Below are 23267 nucleotides of genomic sequence, written 5' to 3' on the forward strand. Positions count from 1 at the left end.
TTGGAAGGCTGTGTAGGTGGGGAATGAGGGGGGGGGGGGGGGTAGAGAAGTGGGCAGGACTTGTAGGTGCAGTGGCAGAAGGCAGATGACAGGGACTAGCAGAGGTTGAGGCCAGGGAGGTATGGGAACAAAGGATATGTTGTAACGGTGTTCCCAGCTGCGCAGTTCAGAAAATCATGTGTTGGCACAGGCTGTGAAGCATTCATTAAAGAGCAGCACATTGTTTTGGGTGGCATGTTCAGCAAATGAGTGATCCAGCTATCTCTTTCCCACAGTTTGGCAGAGACAGTGCATGTGGACAAACGGCTTGTTAGTAGTTACACCCGTGCAGTATGTGACACGGTGGTTGCAGCTAAGTTTGTAGATTGCGAGAGATGCTTTCACATTCATAAAAATTTCCTTCTTGTCACTGTATATCTTGGGAACTATTGCACTCATTGAAATAACATCTTAGTGTCTATACAAAATGAAATGTATTTAAAACACAGAGTAACTTACTGTGGATAGGATGGCATATGGCAGAACAGTATACATTTGTCTCACAGCAGGAAAGAGAAATTGATCAAAATATATTCACAAACACAATATTTAATGAAAGTAAGAGGTTTATTAGGATACACTATATACTAGTCAGACAATCGGAAAACACCATTTAATTCAGTACCAGAGTCCAGGTCAGTGGAACTATTGGTATTGTTGCCCTTAGTGACAGATATTAGAAGTATTTGTCCCACTGTTGTAATATACATTCATTACTGCATGCTTTCTGTATTACTCATTTCTTGCCAGTCTTCTGGTGGTCCTTTTTCAGTTGCCTTGTTCAAAAATTTTCTAATCGAATTAATGTAATATTTTTATTCTCTTTAGCAATATTTCATTTGACCTGAGTCCAGTTGTGTTCTGTCGCATTGAAATAGCAGTAGCAATGGTAGGTGGCAGTCTGAGAACTTTAAGGCTGTACTTTTTTTTACCATTTTATCCACGAGATAAACTGGATACTTTAGCTTGTGTTGTGGCCCGAGTTCTAATGATTCTACCCTTTTCAAGCTACTATTAACTGGTATGTTACATTTCTCTTCTTTCCTTGTTGCCTTTGTGGGGACCTTATCTTATACAACAGAATAATGGGGCATTGTCCATAAAAATTGTTTAGATTTTTGTTTCGAAGCACCGAGTGAAACCATTTCACAGAAGTATTGTTGTTTATCTCTTCATGGTAGATGGGACATCTTATTTGAACTAAATAACATAAGACAATTAGGATTGAGAACTTATGAATTTCTGGCAAGTGCTAAATTGTTCTCTTCCCTCTGCCCATTTGAGTAGCTATACTGCTGCTGACAGTATTGTCTGTCCAGTCCATTTATTTTTTTAAATTTTTTTTTTAACTGTGTCCCACATTCATCCAGATATCGTCAAGATTTGTTGCTACTAATTCCCCAAGAAATCAGCAGCAGCAGGCTGTCAAATCTGTGTGATCTATTAATAATTAGTGGCCACAAATAGATTTATAGTGGAACCCTATTGTTTCTTAACTTTTAGTGAGGGCGATTCACTACTATGACATGCTGTCCACTGCTTTTCAAGTGTCTGATGCCGTCTTCTTGAAAAATGTGTGTATTTCACAGAGAATCGCATCTTTTTGTAAAGACTCAAATTTTGTGACTCTTGTCCTGAAGTGCCTCTTGTCCTGAAGTGCCTCTTGTCCTGAAGTGCCTCTTGTCCTGAAGTGCCTCTTGTCCTGAAGTGCCTCTTGTCCTGAAGTGCCTCTTGTCCTGAAGTGCCTCTTGTCCTGAAGTGCCTCTTGTCCTGAAGTGCCTCTTGTCCTGAAGTGCCTCTTGTCCTGAAGTGCCTCTTGTCCTGAAGTGCCTCTTGTCCTGAAGTGCCTCTTGTCCTGAAGTGCCTCTTCTTCTAGCAGGACAGTAGTAGCAACACAGTGGGAGCTGTGATGCCAGTGCAGCTCCCTCTGGTGTATTGTTGGTGGGAGCAGTCCAGTCTGCTACCTGTCAAATCTCAGCTAGATTAAGTCAAACTATAGGGTATAACTATTGCCTGGTCAGTATCGTTTCACAATGCTAGGATAGCATCATTCATTTCTTTGTGCAGGAAAAATCCACAAGGTTTGTGCTGCATCTAAATCCATGTCAGCTGACTCGCTTTTATGGTCATCAATTCACTTATGCCATTGTAATACATTTCCACAAGGAGATACTGATGAATATATAAAATTAATTCACTGAAAAAGTTTTGCAGGTGTTTGTTTTCCATTTGAAGTAATATACTTAAGTAATTAATACTGCATGTTTTGTTCGTGTGCCTTTCCATAACAAAAGTTTCTTAAGTTCATGGAACTTGCTGATTTTGTCATTAAGAGTGCCAGAAGTGCAGTTAAAAGAAAGCGACACATTTTCTGTTGCACAAAAAGTAAAATTACAAAATCTGACAATTTAGTTTTGTGTGATTTTGTAATAACGTTTATGTGAAATGTTTGTGTGTATTTATTAATTTGTGGTTATTTTTGATGCAGTTGTCCTGTGTATAGTTGCAGCACATGCCTTTGTACCTCACACTCATGCGTTATGCATATATATATTTTTTTAAACTTCTACTTCTTGGAAATAATTTGATTAACATAAGATTTTTGCACACTAGGTCAGGAGGCTCAGAATTTCTGGAACAACAATGGTATCTGCAATTTGAAGGCAGTTTTGTGCCCTGGATTAGCTGTTGTTCACAAAAGGTTGAAGATTCCACTCTGCAGAACCCTGAGAAACACTGTTTTACTGTATGAAGACGTTCAACGTGGATCTAAATATTTCTTTGATGTTCGTAGGAAATTGAGTGTGTGTATTTAATGATTTCACTGAAGTAGTTCAGCCAGCTTTATACAAGTTGTTGAAGTCTCATGCAAACGGCTAAACAGTATGGATCAGAACAACAATGTTCATTTGAAATGGAATAAACATCAAGCTACTTTGGTGTCTATTTTTGATACTCTATTGGACAATGAGAAATTAACAGACTGCACAATTAGTGCTGAGGGGCAGTATTTAAGAGTACATAAAATAATTCTTTCAGCTTGTAGTCCATATTTTGAGGAACTGTTCACCAAAAACTATGAGAAGCACCCAATTATTATTCTGCACGGTGTAAAGTATGACACGGTTAAGGCTTTGGCGGACTTCATGTACCGTGGTGAAGTAAATGTACCACAAGAGGAGCTTAGTGGTGTTCTTAAGCTATCAGACTCCCTTCAGGTAAGGGGACTGTCTGGCAGTGGATGTGTGGATGATGTCAATATGCAGAAAGGCAGTGGAAGAGATGTGCCACCAGTATTTCCAGAAACTCTTCCATCCCAACCTGCTGCTTCTGCGTCACGCTTCACTTCAGGTGAGAATGAATCGGAAGGAAAGTCGCAGTCAATTAGAGGAAACTCACCAGTTGCGTCTTCCCAGGACGGATGTCCTGTGGGAGCAGACGCCATTCCTAAATCCACTCGGAAGTACAGAAAAAATATTAATCACAGTGAATCTGATCAGAGACCAGATCAAAATGTGTTTGGGGATTTCATTACTCCTGATCTTGATAGTATGCATCAACTTCCAAGTCAAAGGCAAGTAATGCCCACAACGTCTAGCTCAGCTGGTGAACGAGGTTTCAGCCCAGTTCATTGTCAGTCCATGTGCAGGGAGTTGAAGAGCTCCAGTGGGGAAATAGATATCACAGAAAATGAACAGTTTTTAATGCCGGAAGCAGAATTAGCTGACAAAAGGTCGAAAAATCGGAGTACATGCCAACAGGAGATATCACTAGAAACAAAATCTGAGGCCCTTGAGAGTCAGATGGAAATTGTGGAAGATCTTACTCTCAATGATGATGATGAGGATAATGATAATGATTATCATGATGATGATTATCTCGATGAAGGTAACAGTGCTGAAGATAACACTGGGGAAGGCAGGAGAATGAGTGAATGTCTTACATATGAAGGGAATTTTCGTCCTCAAGGTATTAATGATCTACATCCACCACTAGGCAGTGATTATTTAAGGAACTCAATTTTGTCGACACCATCCACAGTGTTATCTAATCGATTTGACTGTCCCACTTGCGGAAAATCATACCTGTACCGCAGTGGCTTACTCAGACATGTGAAGCACGAATGTGGCAAAGAACCTCAGTTTCAGTGTCCCCGTTGCAACAAACGGTGTGCTCGGAGTGATCAGTTGAGGTCACATATGTCAAGTCGTCGTTGTCGGATGCTGGACAGTGTAGCGTATTTTGAAGGGAACAGGTAATGTTATGAACTAACACAAAAAATGATGAATGTTACTGAATGAATTTGTGGCCATTAGTGAGGACTTTTTCTTGTGTGTTTAACCTGATGAATGTTAATGTTTATGTTGCTTTAAACAATGAATCATTGTGTGTGGCTGCAAGTTTATCCCAATGATGTGTGATTTGTGCCTGGTGTAATTGTATTTAAAAATCATTTGGAATCTTTGTAGTCTGAAATACAAGGGCTATCCACAAAGTGCATTACGTTTTGGAATTAAAAATAAATAAAGTATTGGAAATTTTTTTTATTATATACAGATGAAAGCCACACTTAAATACTACTTTTCTACATAGTTACCATTTAAATTAAGGCACTTATCGTAGCGATGGATGAGCTTGGAAATTCCTTCGTTGTAAAATTCGGCCGCCTGTGCCTTCAACCACATAACGACTGTCTTTTGGGACAGAAAAGGTGTGATTTTTGTGGATTTACTGGAAAGAGGCACTACAATAAACTCTCAAAGGTATTGCCAAACTCTGCACAACCTCTGAAGAGCAATAAAAAACAAGCGCAGGGGAAAGTTGGGCTCAAAGATCTTGCTGATTCACGACAATGCCCGGGCCCACACGGCAATTGCCACTCGTGAAGTTCTCGAATCTTTTAAGTGGGAGTTGTTTCCTCATCCGCCGTACAGTCTCGACCTGGCACCGAGCGACTTCCACTTATTCCCAGCAATGAAGAAGTGGTTGGCTATGCAGCATTTTGATGACGACGCACAGCTTCAAGAAGAGGTAACCATGTGGTTGAAGGCGCAGGCGGCCGAATTTTACGACGAAAGAATTTCCAAGCTCGTCCATCGCTACGATAAGTGCCTTAATTTAAATGGCAACTATGTAGAAAAGTAGTATTTAAGTGTGGCTTTCATCTGTATATAATAAAAAAAATTTCCAATACTTTATTTATTTTTAATTCCAAAACGTAATGTACTTTGTGGATAGCCCTCGTAACTAATGGACCCACACGGTCTATCTTTACATTTAGAAAAATATCTCTTGTTACCTGACTAGATATTTCAGTAATGATATTGTGTTCTCATTAATTACATCATTTGTTCTAAATAAAATAATTTTTATGATCTGAGCCATAATTATCCTAGATCTCACCTGATAGAGTTTTCTAAATATGTTAATGGCAATTTTATAGTCTCGTTGAAAAACGGCTAATAATTTATTTATTCTGTACAAGTTTTACTTGAACATAATGGAATTTGTCACCAAGAAGCGGAAATTTGAAATTTATTGTATGGGAGAGATGTATGTTGGTAAGTTCTTGTTGGAAAAGTGAAACATCAATTTCAAAACATTCATCAGTATGCATACATTTGTCATAAAAGTAGAAGGTATGAGCTATAATGGCAAAAATAGCTTTCAGGTCACATTTCTTTGTCCTGTAAAGCTTTGTTTTCTCATGACCCTATTCAATATAATATCTGAAATATGCCTGCTGCACATGGGAGATCATTACAAAAATAAGTTATTATGATAACAGCACGAAAATCATTAGACTGAAAATAAAATGGAAATCTTATTTTAACAACACTGGTGTATTGTGCATAAACAGTTGGACAAATGCTTTATTGTTTGCCTACAAAAATGGTGTTGATCACTAGAACTATGTATAACTGACACAGCTGTAAATTATATAGTAGCATATGTCTGAGACAGTTTAATTTAAATAACCTCATAAGACGTGCACAAAAGGTGTGTACCAAGCTACCACTACCAGCTAGTATTGGCTAAAAAGATCAAAAGATGAACACCACATCATCACGGGTACCTTAGCCAGCGAATTAACTTCTTGTATATTACTATCCAACTTCAAGAGTACTATTAGAAATGAGACTTTGTGTGCCCTGGTGGGCCTTATGCTACAATTTGGGGAGTAAGTACTGACCTCTCAAACCTCCCAAATGATGATGACAGTAAAATCTGAGGAATTCTATTGTATATGGAAGCTTATCTACAGTGGTGAATCAAATGGAGAATGGGAGAGGGAGGGCTTGTAATGGGATGTGATGTACGTGAAGATACATACCGTACTTTATAATTTTGTAGGGAAGTTCTGGCAGAGTGTAAATACTTTAAAGTAAAGAAGACCACTCACCAAAAAGCAGAAGCACCAGGCACACTTAAAAAAAGAAAGAAAACTTTCTAGCTTTCGGAGTAGGCCCTTTCTGAGCTAGAGTACACACAAGCATGCCTATGCTCCTACACGGTGCTGGCAGGATACGCAGTGCCTGTGTTGCATTTCAACAGGTGGACTAGACTGGGGTGAGGGTTGTGTCTGATGGGTTGAGTGGAGGGGGAAAGAGGTGGGAGGTAGGGAGAGGGGTTGGGGTTGGGTGGCTAGCATCTTGGAGGGAGGCTGCCAGTTTGCCAGTTAGGAATTTGGAAGGTTGGGGTGCATATGCACAGACTATGCATGACACACAGTTGTCAGAGATGATAGGCAGTGGCACACACTGAAGGTGATGTGTGGACATAAATTGGGAGGCGTGACACGACAGAGGAGGGAAGGTGTGGATGGGAGGAGAGTGTGGTGACAGTGAGTTACTGGAGAATGAGACCAGGATGATTATGGGTGTGAAGGATGTGTTGCAAAGATTACTCCCATCTGCACATTTCAGAGAAGGTGGTGGTGGAAGGAAGGGTTCAGATGGTCTGGGCTGTGAAGGAGCCATTGAAATTGGGCATGTTATGCTCAGCTGCATGTTTTGCCACTGGGTGATCAACTTTGTTATTGGCAACAGTTTGGTGGTGGCCATTCATCTTGGTGAGTAACTGGCTGCTGGTCATATCAACGTAAAAAGCTGTGCAGTGTTTGGAGCAGAGTTTATGTATTATAGTATGATATGGCTGCTTTCGTAGGTGGCTTTGATAGGACAAGATAAGCGTGTACCAGGACTCGCATAGGAAATACTGGATGAGTGGTCTCCCACAGAATGTGATCACTGTGGTGAGAGGTTGGGAGTGACAGTGGCATAGGAATGGACAAAGATGGTGTGTTGTTTCAGTGGGTGGTGGAACGCCACTTTAGGAAGAGTGGGAAAGATCTTGGGTAGAAGCCCCTCATTTCAGGGCTTGACAAGAGATAATAAAAGCCCTGACTGAGGAACAACTGAATGATATCCTTCATCAGAGCTTTAATTGTCTCTTATCATGCCCTGAATTGAGGGGCATCATACTCAGAATACTTCCCACCCCTCCTAAAGTGGTGTTCTACCGCCCACCCAACCTACACGACAATCTAGCCCATCTCTGTGCTGCTCCCACCCCCAACACCTTGCTACAGGGATCATACCTCCATGGAAGACCAAGGTGCAAGACCTGTCCCAACCACCCACCCAGCACCTCCACTCTAGTCTTGTCACAATCTAATCCTACCCCATCAGCGCCCAGGCCACCTGTGAAAGCAGCCATGTAATATATCAACTCTGTTGTGAACAATGCACAGCTGTCCACCGAGATACATAGCCACTGCCAAACTGTTGCCAATAACGAAGTTGACCACCAGGTGGAACAACATACAGCTGAGCATACTGCTTCACAACCCAGACCATCTGGACCATTCCCTCCACTACCATGTTCTCTGGACTATGCTGGTGGGAGTTACCCTTGCAACACATCTTTCACTCCCATAATTGTTCTGGCCTCAATCACCAGTAACCCATTGTCCCCACACTCTTTAGCCGACAGTTCCCCCTTCCTTCATCCTGTCACCTCTTCCCAATCCACATATGCTTGTGAACTTTAGTGTGCTCTGCCCTCCCACCTGCTCTGACAACCGTGCGTCGTGAGCCTAGTCTGTGCACCTGCCACCCCACCCTCTGCATTCCTGGCCACCAAACTGGCAGCCTCCTTCTGAGCCACTAGCCTGCTGCCTCCATCCCTTCTTCCTGTCTCCTGCCTCTCTCCCCCCCACCTGCCCATACCACCAGACACAACCCCAACCCCAGCCTAGTCCACTTGCCAAAATGCAGCACAGGCATTGTGTGTCCAGTCAGCTCCGTGTAGGGGCAGAGGCATAGGCAGGCATGCATGCCTGTGTGTGCATGCTTTAGCTCAAAAAATAATTACTCTGAAAGCTAACAAGTTTTCTTGTGTGCGCATGTTGATGACTGAATGCGTCTGCTTTTTGTTGAAAGTGGTATCCTTTACACCAAAATATTTAACCCAGAGTACATGCTGTAAAGTGAGTTATGAAGCACAATAGTAAAAATAAATGTATAAAATTGTATGTAGAGAATAAATAAATGATTTAAAAGAAGGTGCTTTCCCAGTCTATGTGAAACTTTTCTGTACATTAGTGGAACTGTAACTAACTTGTATAGACCTTCCCCCCCCCCTCCCCCCCTCCTTACAAATTATCGTTTGGGTGCCCCTTGATCAGAAATGTACAGTATTCCAACCTAAACTCCATCTTCTGCCACTCAAATGTTAGCCAATATAACATTTATCTGACAGCCAATACAACATTTATCTGACACACAAGCAGTCTCATATGAAAATTCCTTTTCTCAAAATGTTCCCTTCATGTCACATAATAGGACCCAGCCCAGTTCACACCATCAAAGAGAATAAAAAGAAATATCAAAAAAATGAAAACAAGGTGTAGCCTCCCTTGCTTCACTAATCTGTTGCCAGCCAGTATCTTCATTGCATAGTTGTTCATAGTCATACCCTCTTCTTTTTTCATGTTTTCTAAGTGTCTCATCTTGAACATATTGTTGAGTGGACCATTATTCAGTGTATCTTCTCGAGTTTCTCTCAAGCTTCCTTTACTTGTTTTGAGAGTACCAACGTCTATAGATAGCAGTTTTCGGCCAGTATTACAGTGATGGACAAGGCCATCTCATTTTTATTCCTTTTCTCTGCATCCATTTGATTATAATGTGTTCCAAAGACAGGTTCTATGGCATCCCATGCCTCCACAGTGCTGTATATGTGAACGAACATGGATCTACCATGTGAAATAGTTATTGCTGTGCAGGTGATCAATTTTCATAGGTGGTCTCATCATTCTGAATTGTTTTCTTTGTCGTCGGTGTTGTAGAGCATCAGATATGTCACCTTCGGCGGTTCTGGCAGTTAGTATTCTTTTCATTGTTAAACCCAAACATCCTTATTACTTTTTATGCACTTGGCAAGTGCCCCAGCTGATAGTAAATCTGTAAGGTGATACACAATATTATTAGATGGAGCAGCAATCAGCTGGAAGAGTAAAAAAGCAATCCACTGTAATGACCTCCACAGTAGAAGCTGAATACAGTGCCCTGTTTGAAACATCAATGGAGGTGGAACGGTTTGTCGATTTTCTAAATGATATGAAGTATTCTGAATTTCGTAGACTGCCTCCACATCAGTACTGACAACCCAGGTGCTCATGTATCAGAAAAGACCAAAGATTTCAGGGTGTGCTATCATAAAGAAAAAACCAAACATTTCAGGGTGTGCAATCATAAAGTCATGCAGACTGCCTTGCGTGGCCCTCATAAACTTACGTGTCATCTAATGACAATGTGTCACACATTAAAGAAAAGATCTGAGCAGTATTAAAACTGCGAGATTCTGAGACACGTTAGGATTAAAATAGATATTATTTCCAGCTGTACTACGCCAGTTAAGTTTTGTCGCATGTATGTTCTTATGTTTAACACTGAATTTAGCACACTATTCAGTTGTTCTCTTAACGATGCCCACAGAGAGGAAGTGTTGTAATTCTGTTTAGTTAATGCGGTGACCATCGTTTGAATCAGCAGCGCCCTTACCAGGGCACTCGGGAAACCACGGGATTTCCAGCTGAGTTCTTTTCTCTGTGGGCTCTTTGTGGCAGCTGAGTAGTTAGCGGAAAAAAAACCTCAATGTAAAGATGGTAATATGACGGTAACACCATTCTGTACATTGTAAATTGTAAGTGTGTGTTTATCTGCAATACCATTATCAACAGTTCCGATGTGTTTATTATAATTCAACCAGCTCTCGTCATTCACGTCTCCGTACGCGTCGCGCACTTAAAGATTGCAGCAATTAGCGACTATAACAGTTGAGGTCGCGGAATCGAGGGCCGCTTGGATCTGGATTTTAACATCAGATGTTACTGAGTAGTGAGAACAAACCTATATCCTTGTAAAAATATATCTACGGATGAATAAAGTTACTACTACTACTACTACTACTACTACTTTGTATCGATCACAGTGCTTATATCGACCATCAGGTATCAATCAGGTGTGTTGGTACATGGGAACCATAATTCGTTCGTGATAAGAATAAACAGGATTTAAACATACGCAAATGCGATGATTGGTCATAAGCCTTAACACACATACACTGGTGGTGGTACGCTGTTGGAAGTAGGTCTAACTTATGTATTGGATATCGTATTACTCAGTTACGTTAAATGAAACTGTAAGATATTCAAATGTATTAACAGCCATCAACGTGTTTCTTAATCACGCTTTAGCTACTTAGTTTTTATTTCAAAAATCGTGCACAGTCACAGCCTGTGCAGCTTTGTGCTCCAATTGTCGCTCTGTTAATGCACAGAATAAAAATGGTTGAAGCTGCTTTCTGTTCCGTAGTGAAACAAGCGCGTGGAACATGGTTAAAAAGTTCCGGGAAATAGGCTGCTCTTAATGTTTTTCATAAATTTATGGAGATAATCGGCTTTTAATTTTTACCAGAGCTGTATAAGATGCATGTGATTCTATGAAACGTGTAGTGCAGTTGGTATCGTAATGGGATGTGAACCAAATGCCGTCCATTGGTTCAAATCTTCCCACAACTATTTTTTTCTCGTTCAATTTGAAATACCCACACCTCGTTATTATAAAACTCCTAATCATTTTTTATGAATAACGCACGTCTTCTTGTTTCTAATTACATATTGGGCGCGAAATTCCTGTTACAATTTCAAATATAAATTCTTAATTATCGGTGTTTTATGAAAGGCTTTTCATAAAAAGTTATTGAAATTAAGAAAACATAACAATTTAATTTTAGAAGCAAAAATGAAAAACCAAATCGTCTCTCTTTGGATTATGTCCATCGTTTTATACCTCAGAGGTAAGTAAGTATCGAAGAAACATGAAAAACCATCATTTTCACAGCATCGAGCACATCATACAAATGCTGCATTTTTACATTTGCTAATGTACCATTACAATATGAACGCAGCAGAACGTGCCTAGAGCCAAGCTGCTGGATTTGACCTGTGAAGTGACAAGACTGTTAAGCTGCCAGACGTACTGAAACTAATGCACACGGCGTTTTAACACGTCAGTGCCGAACGCTGGCGGGATATGGAACGGCTCGTCATAAAAGAAGAAGAGAAAATGCTGCTCCTGGATTTTGTTGTCGAATAGGCTCGTTATCAACGTAGCAGGTGACTCTTCCAGAACTGAAATGTATTTCTCGGATTCGAATAAGGAGCTAAGAGATTACCAGACGATTGACTGTAAGGAATACCTTAAATGGCTGCAATATTTAACTATACGGTGAAATCCTTCAATACTCTCTTACGTTACATACAGCTTATGCAGAAAAACTACCCTGTGGTTAAGTCGAGAATTTTCGTCATTCTTGTTTTTAATTACATTAGTACGTTAGCTAAAACCGATAACGTGTTGCGTTTTCCGTCTAGTCGTCTAAGGAGCGTGTTGTGGGAGATTTGCAGTGTATTATTTCATTCTGCTTAAACATTGAATGACATTCGAAGCTGTATTACTCATCAGCTCTTCTCTTTTTACGTGTGAACTGCAGCTCGCCACGTCACTGAAGGCTAGCTGTACCAGCTGACCGGCCAGTGCTGTCCAAGTTAAATGCGCTGGTAAAGCTGTTCTCCCGTATTATGGGCGCGTACCCTTATTATCGTACTTGACAGTACTCAAGACAGCCGCGTGAAACGGAAATCCAGTGGGGTTCCAGCAAACGCGGAAGAACACACAGTGCAATGTTTACATCAGGTTTATTCTTACGATGAACGGATTATAGTTCTGAAGCGTGGAGCGATCACTTGCCAGCAGTTTCTGTTGGCGTTTGTACCACACGATTTTTTAACGTCGTTATCGCAGTGCTTCTTCATAGCTTCATGAAGGCTGTTGTTTTCGTCTACAGCCCCTTGCGTTTCGCAGCTGCCAAAAGCGCTGCCAGGTGTCAGGGATTCCGTTAGGTTGAATCGACTGTGAGCCAGACTTAGTAGTGAAGCTCTTGAACCATGTATCATAACAGTTATACATTACCTTCAGCATCACGTGCGGATGGTGTCTCCAAAATATGTTGCAAATAAAGTTAGTATCAAACAAGTAATAAATTTGAACGTCATGCATGATGCGTCATTTTCTCACGCATCTCATTGTTTATGACGTCACATCTCCTTAACTGTGGTAGGTTGGTAGTTCTTAACCTCATAGCGAGTGTCGCCTGGCAGGGACGTCATACCTCCTCAACTATAGTAGATTTGTGGTTGTTAACCCCATAGCTAGAGGTACCTGTTTGTGGTGAAAATTTTTGCCCGATTTCGTCATATTTAAAAAGTTATTTCGGTATACTTTTCGCTAGTTTTTTTCCATTTCGGCAATAATTTCGCTAAATTTTATTTCCACTTTTCAGCAGTAAAAGGCAAAGGAAATACATTTATGGCACATTTGCAGTGAAAAATCTTTTATTTTACATAAATTAAAAAAGCATAAAAATTATAAATCTTATTAAAACACAAATACCAAATCATGAAAGTTAGGAAAACATTCATCCTGCCCTAGTCTATGCACACAACACACAAGTCGGTCTGAGAAAGACAAGGATACCATGACTTCCATATTACTTCGAGTCACAGCTGTTCTCCAGCAATATCTAGAATCTGAAGTTATAGAAACTACATTTCTGTACTGAATTTCAAGTTTCTGTATTACACTCATAATTGCTTGCACACATTCTGTAGCATTTACAATAACTTTCACTCCCCCGACAAATAATTTCTGAACTGCACCATCGCCACAACTAACTACTTTTATCAGAACCACGAACACACACTGTCCTTTTCTGCCTGTCGTTTCATCTCAAAGAATTGAAACTCTTTCGTCTTTCACGGCTCCTTTTAATCTTTCCTCTTCTTCTTTGATGATTCGAGGTATGTAATCTTCCCGTAGTCTTCCAGCTGGAGGTAAGTCTCCAGCAACTTAAAAATATCAATAGAACTGCTATTAGAGTACTATGTAACGAAGTAAATTACCACATTACCTAGTTATAAGACTTTTTGAGGGTGCTCGAGGAAAAATTATTTTTAATATAGGCCTATTCTGACCAACAAAAATTATTGGCTATCGAGATTACCTTATCTTTGCTGCGATTAGCAGACGGTAAATTAATTATTACACAAACCTGGTATGTATTTGTTCATCCATTCTCTCAGCTTTGGATGATCAACTTTTTCCATCGGAATAGCCTCAATGAAAGTTCGAGTAGTCGATAATGAATTCTTCTTTATCATTATTCACTCGTTTTGCCGCTGAAGTGACTTCCGTGAGCGTAGCTTGTCTTCAGTTGTTAGCGCCTTCTCCTTGTTCTTCTTATGGGAAGAACTGTTATTAATGTGTTTCAGGCACGTATCCTTCCTCTGCCACTCAATACGCACATTGCAGTATTTGCACACAAGTGTCTTCCTACTTTTGTCGAAAACATAAAATCCTTCTGACGAAAATTCCTTTTCTCGGTCGAAAATTGTCACTACCATATTAATCATCTGTAGCACGAAAACAAAACACAAAATACCACACTCAATGCACAGCCGATCCACAACGATTTCCAACACGCAATACTGAATAACCGCCAGAATATTGTAGAATAACTTTGGAATACTGGATATATTATATATATCGAAATGGTGTACAATCGATATCCGGATTCTATTACCATGACTCCAATCGAATTTCCCCAGTTAAGTTTAAATGACGAGATTTTGCAAAGTTTCGTTAATTATTGCGCGATTTGGCTTAAAAGTAAATAGTTTCGCGTTTTCAGCAAACGCTTTGCGAAAAACATGTGCCTCTGCCCATAGCGAATGTCGCCTGACAGGGATTTATGTACCAAGTTCGGCTGAAATCGGCCCAGTGGTTTAGGAGTAGATCTGGAACACACGCATATCCATTTTTATAGATGTATGGATTTTGTCAAGTAAGCCTCTGTGAAAGATTTATGTTTATTCACGTTTCAGTAATAATATGTTACCTAATGTATGTACCTTATCTACACTCCGCACATGTTAGTGCAGCTTATCCTCGTTGTCTCGTGTTCTATGCTGTCGCTAACCCCCCCCCCCCCCCCCAACTCTCTCACCACACACACACACACACACCACCCGTCTCTCTCTCTCTCTCTCTCTCTCACACACACACACACACACACACACACACACAAAACACACGCGCGCGCGAACACCGGCGATTTTTCTTTTTTTTTTGCGAATGTTTTTTCTTTATTCGTACCGGTCTAAAGGGGGCATAATAGTAATAACGCGTAGCATATGATACTTAATTATCCAAAGATGAGCAGATTTAAATGAATATATGGATGTATGGGTATATTTCTGCAAATTTCTTGGAGCAGTATTAACTGAACTGGTTACTGTTTGAACAAAAATACAGTAAAACTTCCTCAAATCGGCACGTGTACAATTCGGAAATCTGCCCAAACCGTAAAAGTATTTCACTCCTGAGACATTCAGTGCACTTCTATATGCTGATTTTTTTTGTGTAAAGCGGAACGTGCCTAACGCGGAAACGGAAAGCAAATTATAACATACGTAATAATTCATTGTATAATGCGGAAAAGAGCCTATACAGTACTACTGTATTACAGTTCATTAGTTATTCACGACTCTACAAGGACGTTACTTTCAACACCTAACCAAGAAAAAGAGGTCCAGCGCAGCGCCGCGCTGCTGGTGTGGACCTAAAACCGCGCCGCTCTGTGCAACAACGTCAGCGTTGTGCCCGTCGGCTTTCATGTTTTCCTCATTATTGACGCACACTGGCGCATGCAGTGTGTAAACTTTTAGATGGCAGACCTCACCCTAGTCCTGAATCGGTAGAAGTCGGTAAACGTCGGGAGGCTTCGGTAGGCACGCAGTTTCGACTGCTGCCAACATTACGTAGCTGACCGTGTTGTACAAGGTAGCCATTGTCGTCTGCTTCGTTATTGTTTTGCGCTGTACTGTTCTGCGTGTTTTTATTGTGCAGTTGTGCTAAACATTATCAAAATGAGTGAAGAGGCAGTTGCTGGCCCATCTCGGGAGTCTCCAACAACCGTTACAGGTAGGCCTACGGTTAGAAGGAAACCAGTATTACGTAGCGATGCTCTCAAATTATATTGCGTGTGATTGAATGCTGCGAAAGGGAGCAGAAAAAAACATACATACATACATTCATTTTTATATATATAGATTTCAATGTACATGACGATTCGAGTTTCGTTTACGAACAACATTTAAAGCGAGTTTTACTTCCAAGCCTTTCGTCTGCTTTCGTGTAAGAACGACGCACAATTTTTAGTGCCAGCACTGCAACTGGTGGGTGTGCCTTGTCCCCCCCCCCCCCCCAAAAGGATCCACTCCCCTCCCCTCGCCAGCCAATGCTTGCTTCCTCCTCTCCCCGCACTCCCCTCACAACGCAGCCATCTTACAGTTAACACACTGTACACGAACATTGTTTCGCATCTAGCAAAACTCCGCTGCAGTGTGCGCAGTGAAAGAGGTATTGTTCTGTCAAACATTGGTTTTACCCGGCAAGGTCATTACTTTCTACCAGTTTCAGTTGACAAGTAGCACTTTACAGATATGCAGTAACATGCACTTAACGAAATCGAGGCGAGTGAGAAAGACAAACTCTCTGTGCACAAAATTATGTTGCGTTTCAAATGCAGTAAAACACAAATTTATGAGACTTTAAGAAACAAGGATAAGAATTCGGACGAGTGTATGAAAGGAAACGGGCAGCTGAAAAGAAAGGCGAAGAAGAACGGAAATGAAGAAATTAACGAAATAGTGTGGGAATGGTTCGTAAGTGCGCGGGCAAAAAACTTACCTTTATCTGGACCCATGCTGCAGGGTGAGGCTTTGAAAGTCGCAAAAGAGCTTGGAATTACGGAGATTAAGGCATCCCCAGGACGGCTGGGCAGTTTCAAACCTAGGCACAACATCGTGTGGAATGAAGTGTGTGGGGAAGGTACGGATGTACAGATCAGCATGGAAGACAATACTGTCCAAATTAATTGTGAATTATGATCTAAAAGACGTGTTCAGTGCCGATGAAACGTGAATCTTCTTTTTTCATCTTTTTTTAATATATATATATATATATATATATATATATATATATCGCGCGCTGCCTTCAAAATCGTTAGCAGTTCGAGGTGAAAAGTGCGTCGGTGGAAAAATGTCCAAGGAAAGACTGACTCTGCTGCTGTGTGGAAACATGTTAGGTGAATTGGAGATGCCGCTGGTGATTGGAAAGGCGGCAAAACCGCGTTGTTTCAAAAACGTAAGAGGCCATTAAGCTTCCAGTCACATAGCGAAGCAATAAAAAGGCGTGGATGGCGAGTGTTCTTTTGGAAGAATGGTTGGGCTGTTTCAATGCCAAGAAAAAAAGAAATTGCCAAGTTCTCCTTTTCCTAGACAATGCAACCCGCCATCAGAAAATGACGTTATCAAACGGGAAATTGGCTTGGTTCCCTCCAATATCAACCAGCCTCACATAACCCATGGACCAGTGGGTGCTTCACACATTCAAATGTCATTATAGGTGATGCCTGATGCAGTCTCTTATTCGTAGTGTTGAAGAAGCAGGAAGTGCTTTTGCTCTTGCACGATGAGTTTCTGTCCTCGATGCAGTAGTTTGGATCGGCTTGGCAGTAAAAGAAATAAAACCCGAAACTGTCGCTAAGTGCTTCAACAAAGCTGGGTTTGGGGGTCAAGAACATGAAGCTTCTACAGCCATCGATGTTCAAGAAAATGCAGCAGCGATTGCTGAATTAATGAAAATGTGAAACGTTTCATGTAGTGTAGATGATTACATTTGAAGTGATGACTTCCTGTCAGCTCACTCTACTTTCACGTCAGCATCATATTTAATACAAATCCGCAATACAGATGATGATGAAGAAATAAAGGAAAAAGAAATGATGTCGCTAGAAAAATTAATACGCCTGATGAAGTCGTTGCATGCATAAACGATGTTATGCAATTTGCAGCACACAAATTCTCCCAACTTGTTGGAATTATTGGCTCCTAGCACTATGGGACTTAACTTCTGAGGTCATCAGACCCCTAGAACTTAGAACTACTTAAACCTAACTAACCTAAGGACATTACACACATCCATGCCCGAGGCAGGATTCGAACCTGCTACCGTAGCGGTCGCGCGGTTCCAGACTGTAGCGCCTAGAACCGCTGGGCCGGCTGTTGGAATTGTTGTATGGTGCAAAAAATTGCTTAGATATAATTTGAACAGGAAATTAAAACAAGTTTCTCACCTTGATACGTGGCGAAAAAAGTGAAGTGTAAAGCAAATAAACATGGGAATAATATGTATGTGCATACAATAATAAACTGATTTAAAGTTCTAGTAAACATACAGAAATGCCGTGTTATTTATCAATTAGTGTCATAGTCCAGTGCTCTCTTGTTCAGTATACAGCAAATGAATATCTACTGTGCTGGAGTGAAGATACGTAAATACGGTACTGTATATGCGTAATTAAAAGCATTTACTGTACTTTTGTGCATCGTACCTGATGTATAATGTCCAAATTGAAAAATTATTTTAGTCGTAGGCTGTCCGATAATCGTAGGCTGTCCGATAATACTTACTTGTTGACAGGGAGAGGGTGACTGCAGGAAAGGGCTTATATGTACTGATCGAAAACAACCCATATTAGTGTCATATCCTTAATTGTGATGTGTCAGAGTCGATTGGTAACGCGCCATAGTTTAGTCGAATTGAATATTTTGAAAGTATTTGGAAACGAACTGATTTCTGTAGAATTTTATATAAAGGACTTCAATTGAAGACCTTTTTTACTCTATTATGTTCTGAAACTTCATTCTTCTTCCTATTACATAGGATCCATGGGCGTACGCAGCGAGGAGTAGGGGAGGGGGGGCAGCTGCCCCCCCCCCTCTCTTAGAAGATATTCGAACTCGTTCGCGCAGATCCGGGAGTAATTTTTTCGTCTTCGGCACGTTACTGTCGGCAGGGAAGTTTATAGAAATAATAAATTTAGCGATAAGCAATCCGCTCTGCTATTCGCAGGCATGTTACGTTGCCAAGGAACAGCGCATTCACTTGTAGGCAGTAAGGGATCATGACTATGTGAAGTTTCTAACGAACAACATCGTTTCTCGTACCATATTTAAATGTAAAATGCTTTTCTGCTCCTAAACTATTAATTTTTTAGTTACAGCTGACGATAACTGTAGATTAATAGTAGTTGACGTGCAGGTTATGACAAGCAGTAGATGGCGAGACATTTAGTGCAAGTGATTTATAAAATAATTTTTAGAACGTTCCACAAAACTGGCCATCACCGAAAAAACTACCGTGCACTTCAGTAAAAGCCTCATTAGGACTGCCGACGTTCGCTGGTATGCCATAAATCGATTCATTCATGTCATCATTAAATATACGATTTTCACCAGATAATACACCAGCTTTTGCTTTAAATAAGCTACATCCCTTGAATATGAGCAATTCTAGTGTAACAGACTTCCTTAAAAGTGCAGAATTGTTTAAAACATTTTATGGATTGGATGATATTGCCGGAGAACTGGAACTATGGTACAATTTGTGGAGGAAAAAGAATATAACTAAAGCTAAATTAAAGGATATGGAAGTCGTTGAGCTGTTTAACGAGACCAATATTTTTTTCCCTAGCATGAAAAACGCACTAAAAATTTTGAGCACCATTCCATGCACAACAGCGACTGTGGAGCGATCCTTCAGCACACTTCGAAGAGCACAATGGGAGAAGAAAGGATCACAGGATTGTGGCTGATGAGCGTACACCGCAATTGTGTAAAAGAAAACTGCGAGATGTTAGAGAAGAAAGTAATTGAGAAATTTGCGGCAAATCCTAGAAGATTATTACTGAATTAAAAAGTTGTATTTTTAAACAAGTGCATTCTTATATTCAAAATGTTTATTGAAAGCAGTTTTTCACTAGTTTACTGTTTTATTTAACAAGAAATGCTCGGATTGTACAAGTGCATTCTTGTATTTAAAATGTTAATTAAAAGCAGCTTTTCACTGGTTTACTGTTTTACTTAATAAGAAGTGCTGTATGTTGTCTCGAGTCCTTGTTTCCTGAGATTAGTATGACCTGCCCCCCTCCCAGTTCAGATTCTGGATACGCCCTTGATAGGATCCCTTTATTAACTAGAGACGACTTCTATACTAGTTTCTCAGATATTATCTTCAACATGTGTAGGGATACTTTACGTGTTACCTTCAGTATGTCGAGTGAGAGTATTACAGAAAATTAACAGCAATTGACTGCATACAAATGCGTGTAATCGCAGTGCACAGTGCAGGAACAGCCCCTCGGACGTATAGTATTGAAGTACATAAAGGGGCGCGAGTGGATCCAGTCCTTAGATGCGTATTCCTTTGGTTATCGAGAAATGAGTTCTCGATTTCCTAAATTTGTTGACTCTATCCGTGTCGTCGACCTCTCGATAGCTACCAGCGAATCGCTGTAGATCGTCGTCTGGTGCTGCCCCTCAGTGACAAAAACGGTAGTCGACTAAGCGCGTCTTATAAATGCAGTTTTCGGTTCAATCTCTGACAATGGAGACTGTTTGTGCTGTATCAGAAGTAACACAAAACCAACTTGAATCCATCTTTATCGAATTCACAGTGTTATTAAAGAAACCGTTCTAGTGTGAGTATCAACAAGAAGTTTCTCTTCTTGGCATTTTATGCAGAATGTTTTCATTATGTTCTTCATTATATTTGTTTTTAAGTCGCAAAGATCTAGTCATTATACAAACACAGATATTTCGAAGCTACTGTCAAGGAAACGTAGGTGGCATCGTTATTTGATTTTTAAATAAAAATCCAAACATAGATCTGTTTTACGTATCGACATAATCCCCAGAAATTTGTACATACTCCTATATAAGGCTTCTGAATTAAACCTTCAGTTTTCGGTTCAAATGGCTCTGAGCACTATGGGACATAACATCTATGGTCATCAGTCCCCTAGAACTTAGAACTACTTAAACCTAACTAACCTAAGGACAGCACACAACACCCTCAGTTTTCGGTTTTATGACTGATGGTGTGTTTAAATTATGGGAAATACGCACAATCTGTGTGTTACTATAGTAGACTTTTTATTTAATGGTCAAAATAATGATGCCACCCACACTTTCTTGACTATAGCTTCGAATATCTCGATTAGTATAATGACCAGACTTTTATACCAATGCTCTGTTTTTAAGCACTTGACAATACCTACATGTCGAAACTGCGTGAGTGTATTGAAAAAATAAAATATTAGTCAACAGCGGAAAGAAAATGTAAAATCAAATACTTTATATATTTATATCCATGTGCTTTAAATGTCAGACATTTGAAGGTCATTAATTTTGTACTGTGCATCAACAAAAATAAAGTTTTAAATCCCGGCTAAAATCATTTATTCTGCACAACTCCTTTTGTTTAATTGACAAGTTAATATTTAAAAACCTGTAACTTGACGGAAAAAACTAGTTTTTAAATGTGATTAATTGAATAGGAGAAATATGTTCATTGAAGTTAAAACTATTTGTGTACACAAATCTTGTAAACTGACTTATTTCATATCTTTTTGATGAAAAAATTCCTGCAAATGACCTGACAAACACACAACTTGAGTGCATGAGTAAGCCGTGTTATGCAGTTTTGTTGTCCGGGATCACTATCTCTGCATGATTTGCTTACATATAACTTGTTAGTTTGATTTAGCCCCAGTACATTTGCTGCCTGTCATTTACTAGTGCACTTTCATGTTTGTATATTTGATAAATAAATAAATAAAATAAATAAATAAATAAACAAATAAATAAATAAATAAATAAACATAAATGAAGTGATGTTCCACTGGAAATCCTGATACAGTATTTTTTCAAGTGAATATCTCCTTATCTGATTAATTGTTCTTGTCTCTCCTAAATCAAACTGTTGCTTGCTTCATAAGGTTTCCTCTCACAATCACCTGGTGTTGTATAACAGCATGAAATGCTGAACTTGACCAATAGCACACACATTTGTGTCCGTTTCTTTTTGAGCAACAATGCTGGGAAGTGTTTTGTTGCCTATATTTTCGATTTCTACCTATCATGACAGGTAATTAACAATCCTCACCGATTGAAGAGAAGGTTGAATGGGTACGCTGCATGCCACAGTGCTGGCAAATTTGATTTCTTGAGGACATTTATTTTATCAAATAGCTGCTATGACTTTGCATTTTCATTGTAAGTAGTTGATGCTGGTTAATCTGGATTCCTCCATCCTTTCAAGGCATGCAGGAGACAGCAAGCATTTAACAGTGTCCAGTAATTGTACTTGTTAAAAATGTTACCTTGCTAGATCCGTGTTATGTCTCCTTTTACAATTCTTCAACATACTGCATCTCTCAGGCTTTTCTTTTACCTCTTTTTCCAGTGACAGTTTTGTTTCTTTTGCTGAGGGAGTTTCTGTTATGCAGTGAACATAGTTTAATTGCTTTGTTATAATGTCCATTTTATAGGGTTTATTTTGGCAAATCTTGTGATGTAAGCTGTGTGCTTCACCCAACTTCATGATACTTTTGCTTTCTAGTCTGTTGGTGTTTAGATCTTGATAGATCCTTTCTTGATCTCTTCAATTTTTTGAATTTTGTTTTTAGGTGACTGGTCTTGTGTTTTGGTTACCTGTTTTGTCATGAAGGTAACTAAAATCCAGTGTCACCATAGATGACATAAATTGTTATGGGGAAAACCAGGTACTGTACTGATACTTAAAGCAGTTTTTATACGTAGTTTGTTTTTCAGTCCAGTTGCAGTTTCTTTTATTTTATTCTAAAGTAAAACTACTTCCTATCTCCTTGGACCACCTTCAGACCTAAAGATAAACTAAAATTAAGTATGTACCATGTATTATTTTACAAAATGTAGAAAAGTTTTGTACGTAGCAGTTGAATTTATCTATGTAAGTAAGACATCATCATTTGATCAAGAGCGTCTGACATCGAAGTGCTCTGTTGGAACCATTGATTTGCAGTTGGAAGTGCTGCACAATGAACCTTCCTGACAATCTTGGAAGAAACTGAGATTTTTACATACCACTTACAAGAGCCTGGTAATACATAAACAGTAAAATGATCTTATTAACAGTGCATTTTTTAGACCTTTGGAGGCCTAGTCATCCACCTCAACACAACACACGTAAGAGCAGCAGCCCCACTCACCAAGAAGAAATGACAGATGTGCATAAGCTCACATACTGTACTAGCAGCAAGCAAGTGTGAAGGGTGGTTTTCGTACACACTGTAGAACTTGCATGCCATATTAGAACACCAAGCAGAAGCAAGTGCAATTAACTGTAACTGTTACACCCTGTTCCCTGTAATTTCACTTGTCTCACATAGTTTTATATCTTGGTGGTTTTCTACTTCCAGTGCTTTACAATTTTAATATTTCAAGACACTTAATTCCCTTTAGTTACTTCACATAATTCCATTTGTATAATTTTATGGTTTTATACCTTTCACAGTTTACACGTCCATTGTTGTACACATGCAATATTTGAATAAATTTTTTTTACATAATTTTACTTTCTATAATTTTAGTATTTGTTTTTAGAGGAGCTACTTTTAAAGCTTTGCCAAATGTAAATCAATTTTGCACACAGTGTCCC

General features: G+C 39.7%; 2 protein-coding genes across 8 annotated transcripts in view; both read left to right on the top strand.

Moving 5' to 3' along the window:
* The window catches only part of LOC126106877 (longitudinals lacking protein, isoforms N/O/W/X/Y-like), a 321743-nt gene extending 302252 nt beyond the window's left edge, over positions 1-19491 (top strand). The window contains exon 4 of the transcript XR_007523406.1: positions 19263-19491. The gene's annotated coding sequence lies outside the window, so the exon portion shown is untranslated. The remainder of the gene's footprint in view (positions 1-19262) is intronic.
* A 570-nt stretch (positions 19492-20061) lies between these two features.
* Positions 20062-23267, top strand: part of LOC126106879 (longitudinals lacking protein, isoforms N/O/W/X/Y-like) — a 107432-nt gene continuing 104226 nt past the window's right edge. For 4 of the 7 annotated variants that reach the window (XR_007523409.1, XR_007523411.1, XM_049913294.1 and 1 more), the window contains exon 1: positions 20062-20268. The gene's annotated coding sequence lies outside the window, so the exon portion shown is untranslated. Of the gene's footprint in view, positions 20269-22257; positions 22354-23267 lie in introns of all 7 variants that reach the window. The other 3 variants (XR_007523410.1, XM_049913293.1, XM_049913290.1) reach the window with 2 other exon arrangements.

Source organism: Schistocerca cancellata, chromosome 10 (assembly GCF_023864275.1).
Source record: "Schistocerca cancellata isolate TAMUIC-IGC-003103 chromosome 10, iqSchCanc2.1, whole genome shotgun sequence".
Taxonomy (NCBI): Eukaryota; Metazoa; Arthropoda; class Insecta; order Orthoptera; family Acrididae; genus Schistocerca; species Schistocerca cancellata.